The sequence below is a fragment of the Oncorhynchus mykiss genome, chromosome 17 (assembly GCF_057628025.1).
Source record: "Oncorhynchus mykiss isolate SJ-2025 chromosome 17, ASM5762802v1, whole genome shotgun sequence".
In the NCBI taxonomy this organism is placed as follows: domain Eukaryota; kingdom Metazoa; phylum Chordata; class Actinopteri; order Salmoniformes; family Salmonidae; genus Oncorhynchus; species Oncorhynchus mykiss.
In genome coordinates this window covers 49,798,823-49,806,688 of record NC_143038.1, presented here as the reverse complement: position 1 = coordinate 49,806,688, position 7,866 = coordinate 49,798,823, and positions in this window count along the sequence as shown.

Sequence of the window (7,866 nt, the reverse complement as noted above, 5' to 3'; positions counted from 1 at the left end):
GGAATGGAATCAATGGAACAGAGTCAAATGTGGTTTCCATATGTTTGATAAGTGCCATTCATTCTAGTCCAGTCTTTACAGTGAGTAATTCATGACTTTTAATGACTGCAAAATGCATAATATTTAGCAGACCATGTAGACTAAGTGCCAAATAAAGTTTCATAAACCAAATGATTGTGTGAGAGCATTATGGTGAAACCAACCAAACATTGTAGCCTAACATGAATACCAGAAAATGGCTGAAAATGAAGTTACTTAATTGTACAGCACAGTACTGATAGCTAACATGTAGCCATGCATTTGATTACAGGGAAATAATACAATCCATGCAATAAGGGGGAACATGAATTCATGAAATGACCAAACTGTGTGCAAGGCCGGAACTAAGAACAATATGGCTGTTGAGAGAGTGAAGTGGACTGACGAAACACATTGGATTGGTGGAGGCATGGGCTAGAGTGCATTTTCACCATATTTCTTATACCAGTAATTGGAGGGGAACAAGTGCACACTTTGGGAGGGAGGAGAGATAATTGGGATGTAGCCTGTGTCTGCCTAGTAAAACCTAAGGACTGAGGCACAGTCAAGGTTAAAAGGATCATAAGTGCTGCAAACAGGAGAGCTTAACCATAGACAGAGGTCTCTCTCTTTTTCTCATCCAGTCAAAGCCCTGCTGCTTCTCAACACCATAGAAACTCTACACATAATGTGTATGTATTTGTGCATGTCTATTCAACCTGACTCCTCAATGGCACCACAGTTCCATCCCCTCTCTACCTGTTTTTCTGCTCTCTCATTAGCATACTCCAAGCTCCAGCACTACGTTGACCCAAGGCCTAGTTTTAATTTGTACTGATTGAGTGGCTGTGTGTGTGAGTGAGAGACAGATGGATGGAGAGAGAGAAAGAGCAAACGAGAGGTGTGTGTGATCTACAGGGGTCATGCCTGTGCATTTGAATATGTGTCTCATGAATATGCAAGATTTAAGGTGGAGCTGTGTTGTTAATGGATGGTCAGTGTGACACACACACACACACACACACACACATACAAATACAGTGAAGCCTTTGGTTTTCCCTTTCGGGTGGTTCTACCTCAAAAAGCACAAGAGAGAGGATTTCAACACCCACCATGACCGATTGTTCTGAAATCCTTTCTGTAGTTAGAAACAGATAAGATTAGCATTCATGCAACATTATTTAGTTGAAATGTAATTTGATATCTGAGAAATTATTAAGCTAATCAAATGTCTTTTTCCCCTTTTCAGAGAAATGAGTCGCTTTCACATTTACCATAAAATGTATTGTGAAAGGACCAGGTTTTCTTGCTGGTTTCACATGGTGGGTGCAATTAAGGGGAACAATTGCAGTGGGACTGGCTTTGAGGTCCGGAGTTGAGTTTGAGGATTCTCCCCCATGTGACCTCCTTGATGTGTATATGTACTGACATGTACAATATGTGTAACTGAAAGATGCACAGGCACACACTACATGTTAAATGTTTTTAAATGTATGCACATTTATAAAAAGTATTTTCTCTGTAATGTCTTAGTCATTACTTGTCGAACCCCAGCAAGACTAGCTGTTACCCTTCGTGTCAGCTAATGGGATCCTAATAAATACAAAAATATACCACAACACTTCTCGAAGCTAATGCCTACTCAGTACTCAAAGTTCATAATTGTGAAGAATATTGTAAAGAATATAACTTAAGTACTTATAACTTAGAATAAATACCTTACTTTGATTAGTACAACTTTCTCACCTTTTCATTACCAAAACAACTAAGGGTTAGCTTTATTGTTTATGCTTTCATTGTCAGTGGAGAATTTATAAACAAATTATATGAGGAAAAAATGAATTGTTATGGAAGTCCTTCATTGAGGAATAATATTGTGTTGTTTAGTTGTTGTTGTATAGAGTGCTGAATTAACTCTGAGTGTTTGTTGTTTAGTGATTGCGTTTTCGTCTTTAAGACGAGGCCCTTAGTGGCTGAGGAATGCCCTCCCCTTTGTGTGTGTGTGTGCACGCCTGTGTGCACGTCCATTTGTGTGTGTGTGTACGGCCTCAGAATGCCCTTCCCTGTAGTGTCAGTGGGGGGGGGGGGGGGGGGGGGGGGGGGATGCTGGGGGCCGAGGGGCCCGGGTCGGGGGCTTAGTGAGGGGCCCTGTGTTTTGTTCTGTTACACATCAATGGGACGTCAAGCCGGGTTTGGGTCTGACAGCCCCGGGATTAAAGGCTTTCTACTAGAGGCTGTACGAGCCTCCCCCTGACACACACACACACACACACACACACACACACACACACACACACACACACACACACACACACACACACACACACACACACACACACAATGGGCTGAAAGAACACAGTCTTAACTCTTCGAGTACTAAGTTGTAATTTGCAGGTGGCTACAGCCTGCAGGGCTAGCCCCACACGATAAAAGGAAAGAGAGGGCAGGGTGGTGTGTGTCTCTCTCTCCTCCCCTCTCCAATTCCAGCCCGTCAGAACTATAAATCCCAACTAGTCTATAAATCTAGCATGGGGAAATGATGATAATGATTAGAGCTCAGGTTTCCATCTCCTGATAAGAGGCCACATCTGGCCTGGCTGGGGCAGAGGAGAGAGAGAAAAGGGAAGGAGACTGATCAGGGATCTGTGTGTGTGTGTTTGTGTGGCCTTAATCCTTGCTATCCATCTGTGAGATGGTGAGAGATATAGAAAGAAAGAAACACACACAGAGACACACACATGTTGGGTACACGGCAGTCAGGGGTAAGGGAGATGGAGGCTACGGCAAACAATAGCCAGATGCTCCTAGGGAAGCTCAGGGATGGAAGTGTGTATCCGTGGTGACAACAAGCAGTTGTTATTGTCCTGCTGTTTGGAAGATTCGCAGCAGTGAACTGAAGACAGACCAAGGAGAGGGGGAGGGAGAGAGAGAGAAAGGGGGAAGGAGAGAGGGAGAGAGAAAAAGATAAGAAGAATAGAAAAGAGGGAGGAGAGAGAGAAGAGGGTAAGGAACAGTAGAGGTTGAAAGAGGTAAAAGGAGAGATGGGAGGAAGAGGAAGGAGGACAGCAACTGTGCCTACATGTTTTCTTGCATGCATGTCTGGACAGATAAGGAAAAATGACATACTGTATTGGGGGGAAAAGTGCTAAGTTCAACTTTTGAACTGGAACAGACTGGGGGCTATGGTTGCACAAATACCTGTTTTTGTATAACGCTCTGTTATGCTTATGATGGCCAGAAGGTGGTGCTGTGGGTAAGTGGTGGTGAAGAGTCAGTGGAGGAAAAGTGGAAGGAGGGCCTAACTAACCCAACTTTAGTTTGACTGTATGCAGGTGGAGGGGTGAGTGTGAGAGTGGGACTAATGTTAACATACCAGTGATTTTGAAGGATTCTTTGTGTCAGAGTTGCAGTTTGAGTTCAGTCAAATACCATCTCGGTGTTTGTAATGCACTAGTGCTCTTCATGATGACAATCCCATAGGTAATGGTTTAAAATATAACTTTATTAAGACACACAGACCAGACCAGAACAGACCAAGACAAGGAGACACTCACTGTCTCACCAACACACACAGTACCATTGGTCCCTTACAGTTTGGACTAGAGCCCTAGCTGTACGGAGCTAGGATTACTCTGACTGAGATACATAATTGTCATGGATACCATGTTGGCTCAAAAAGCTCGAAGACTATTCAGTACTACTACCAATGTCAATTCGAATATTGTTGTCATGGAACACTTGGCTGTTGTGGACTGCCCACAGACAGGTGGAGGGTTAGGTGTCAGGGGTTTGGGGTCAGAGGTTATGGGCTAAATCAGGTGCTCCTCCCTACTGCCCCAGATGTACATAATTGGTACTCAGGCACAGATCTAGGATCAGCTTACCATCTCCAAATCCTAACCTTTACCATCAGGGGAAAAAGAGGACAGTTTGTTTAGCATCCGGAAGCAGTGTTCCTTTCAACACACGCACGCACGCACGCACGCACACACACACACACACACACACACACACACACACACACACACACACACACACACACACACATTTGACTTGCTCTTACAGTGGCTATATCTTAAGCAAGCCGCTCCTGGATTTCCTCTGTTAAATCAGAGGGCTCTTTATTCCCCAGCTCTGGAATGCTGCATGCTTCCGATCTGGAATGTTAGAACTCTGGACGAGCAGCTCTCTGGCTCCAGCTCCGCTCCACACAGTTCCGAGCCGTCCCAACCAAAATGTTTTTATTGACGGGAGAAAGTGGTCCCGCCGACAGCACCGATTGGCAGTAATTGCCCCTGCCTGGTCAATGGCGTGTTTCAAAACCCTGCTCTGCAAAGTGGCTGTTTAAAAGCAGCCGTCGGCATCTACCTCTTCCACCCCCTCATCCACCACCCCCCTCCATCCTCCAGCTCTCTGCTGTCACCACTAACGGAACCCAGATGGAACATGGGGAAGCAATCAGGCCTCTATTTGTCTTGGTGCTGATCAGGTTATGTAGTGTCTGCAGTAGGAGTAGTGTTTGGAGGGTGTAGTGCGTGCTAGCGCCAGGGCTTTGCTAGGTAAGAACGCTCCAGGTACAGATCATCACCTTAACCATTCAAGTTATTACATGCAAAACTGATCTAAAGTCAGTATCTAAGGGCAAATTCATAAAACTTTGCTGACCGATATTGATAGAGCCAGTACAGGGCCAGGTGTGTACACTACGTAGGGAGTGGGGACTAGGTAAACAATGAGAAGGGCAGGCTCTGAGTGTCAGCTGTTTGGTTTGGGACGCGGCCATAAAAACAGCAGGACTACAGCTCGGCTGCTCACTGGGGCGAGATTCCACCACTGTAGTTTAATGTTCCAGACTGTGATAGTCTGTCAATGCAAGGCCACTGGATCTAACCTCTTAAGCCCGCCACTGATCGGGAAACTTTTAGTGACCTCTTGGAAGGGGCTATATGTGAAGGTATTACTGTGTATCGAGGTCTGTCAGTCAGACACACAGATGGTTTGTTTTAAAGCAGTGAAATGAACAACAGACTTGCATTAGTGACAGCAGGGGGAAAGAATCAGCGATGTCCACAAGCCTCGCTAAGCGAGTGACGGAATGCACCAAGAATTTACTCAAGGACTTTCAGCAAAGCATTAGGTAGCCTCTCCTTAAAGCTGCCTTATAGAAGAAGGCAGGCTACTACAGAAGCGATTGGATTTGTTGTGCTGTGGAGTATTCCCTATCTCTCTATGGGGAACGCTCCTGTGTAGACAAGGGTCAAGATCCTTTCTGAAAGATCCTCTCAGAATTCCGCTGTAGCCTTCAGAAAGGAGGAGAGAAGGTGGTAGAGAGTCTGTGAGGATGAGTCAGAGAGAGAGTGAAAAGCAGAAGAATGAAACAGGAGATAAAAAGAGAGCGAAAGACAGTCGGAGAGGAAAAGTACACTATATGACCAAAATTATGTGGACATCTGCTCGTCGAACATCTCATTCCAAAATCATCGGCATTAATATGGAGTTGGTACCTCCTTTGCTGATATAACAGCCTCCAGTCTCCTGGGAAGGTTTTCCACTAGATGTTGGAACGTTGCTGTGGGGACTTGCTTCCATTCAGCCAAAAGAGCATTAGTGAGGTCGGGAACTGATGTTGGGTGATAAGGCCTGGCTTGCAGTCAGCGTTCCAATTCATCCCAAAGGTGTTCGATGGGGTTGAGGTCCAACTCTGTGCTGGCCAGTCAAGTTCTTCCACTCCAATCTCAAAAACTATTTCTGTATGGACCTCGCTTTGTGCACGGGGTCATATTCATGTTGAAACAGGAAAGTGCCTTCCCCAAACTGTTGCCACAAAGTTGGAAGGACAGAATTGTCTAGAATGTCATTGTATGCCGTAGCATTAAGAGTTTCCTTCACTGGAACTAAGGGGCCTAGCCCAAACCATGAAAAACAGCCCCGGACCATTATTCCTCTTCCACCAAACATTACAGTTGGCACTATATGCATTCGGCAGGTAGCGTTCTCCTGGCATCTGCCGAACCAAGATTTGCATGTCTGACTGCCAGATGGTGAAGCGTGATTCCTCACTCCATCAAACTCGATGCCACTGCTACAGAGATCAATGGCGGCGAGCTAAGATGGCATTGCGAATGGTAATCTTAGGCTTGTGTGCGGCTGCTCGGCCATGAAAACTAATTTCATGAAGCTCCCAACGAACAGTTCTTGGGCTGACGTTGCTTCCAGAGGCAATTTGGAACTCCATAGGGAGTGTTGCAACCAAGGACAGGTCATTTTTACGCGCTACGAGCTTCAGAACTCAACGGTCCTGTTCTGTGAACTTGTGTGGCCTACCACTTTGCGGTTGAGCCATTGTTGCTCCTAGATGTTTCTACTTCACAAGAACAGCACTAGCAGTTGACCAGGGCAGCTCTAGCAGGGCAGAAATTTGATGAACTGAGTTGTTGGAAAGGTGGAATCTTATGACTGGGCCACGTTGAAAGTCACTGAGCTCTACATTAAGGCCATTCTACTTCCAATGTTTGTCTATGGAGATTGCATGGCTGTGTGGTCGATTTTATAGACCTGTCAGCAATGGGTATGGCTGAAATAGCCAAATCCTCTAATTTGAAGGGATGTCCTCATACTTTTGTTTATATTCTGTACGTGAGCAGAAAAGATAGAGGGAGAAAGCATCTCTGTGAGTGAATACCACCTTCTCCGCTGCCTTCTGATTGGCTGGCCCTGCTGTGAACCCTGACCTCTAACCCTGTCTGGGTCTCCTGACCTTGCTTCATGTACAGACACCACGTCACATCTTTTTCTGGACCCCCACCGTTTTCTTCCTCCTCTTTTTCCTTTCTGCCCATCCGTCTCCATAGAGCGAGGGAGATGGGAGAGAGGGGGGCTGCACAAATGTCAGGGAGACATTAAACAGAGTACGTCTGTGTGTGCTCTCACAGAACAACCTGTCTGCTTTTCCCTTTTCTCCCTCTTCTCTTTTCTCTGCTCTAACCCACTATCTCCCTCTCTCCTCCTCCTCCTCCTCCCCTGTCTGCTACGGTTAGGTATGGGACAGTATTGGCTGTCGTATGAGTAACTGTAACACAAACACACACGCACACACACGCACACGCACACACACGCACACACACGCACACGCACACACGCACGCACGCACACACACACACACACACACACACACACACACACACACACACACACACACACACACACACATACACACACACACACACACACACACACACACACACACACACCTTCACTATGGATACATACAAAATTATTGGAGCTTGAGGGAGCACCTATAGTTGTCTCCCTGTGTTGTCTTTGTGTTTAACTATGTCTTTGCCTTAATTGAGTGTGAGTTTTATTACCCCTCTGAAGTGCTGCTTTAGTATGCTTCCCTCAGTACCAGGCCAAGAGGCCTCCTCACAGCCCTACAGGCATCTAGCATTAGTGTTGTAACTTCATACCTACCTACCTCTCTCTCACCCCTTTTTTCTCTCTTTCTCTCTCTCTCTCTCCCTCCTCTGTCTCTGTGTATGTGTGCTGTTTGTGTGTTTGTGTGTTGTCGGTGTGTGTATGAGTGTGTTTGTGGTGACTAAAGGAAGCAGCTTTGAAACCCATCCAGCAGTGTTTTTTCCCAGCAGCACCAGAGGGGTTGACAGATGAGAGGACGTGTAGACAGAATCCTGGAAACCAGAGAGCTCCACTCCAAAACCACCAGCCACCCGGCCCTGGCCTGCACCTCTCGCCCCCTCAACAACCCTCCCAGCGCCACCTCCGCCCCCATCACCCCCACCCCAGGCAGACACACAAAGCTAAGTGCCTCAAAACCAATGACCAACTCCCTCC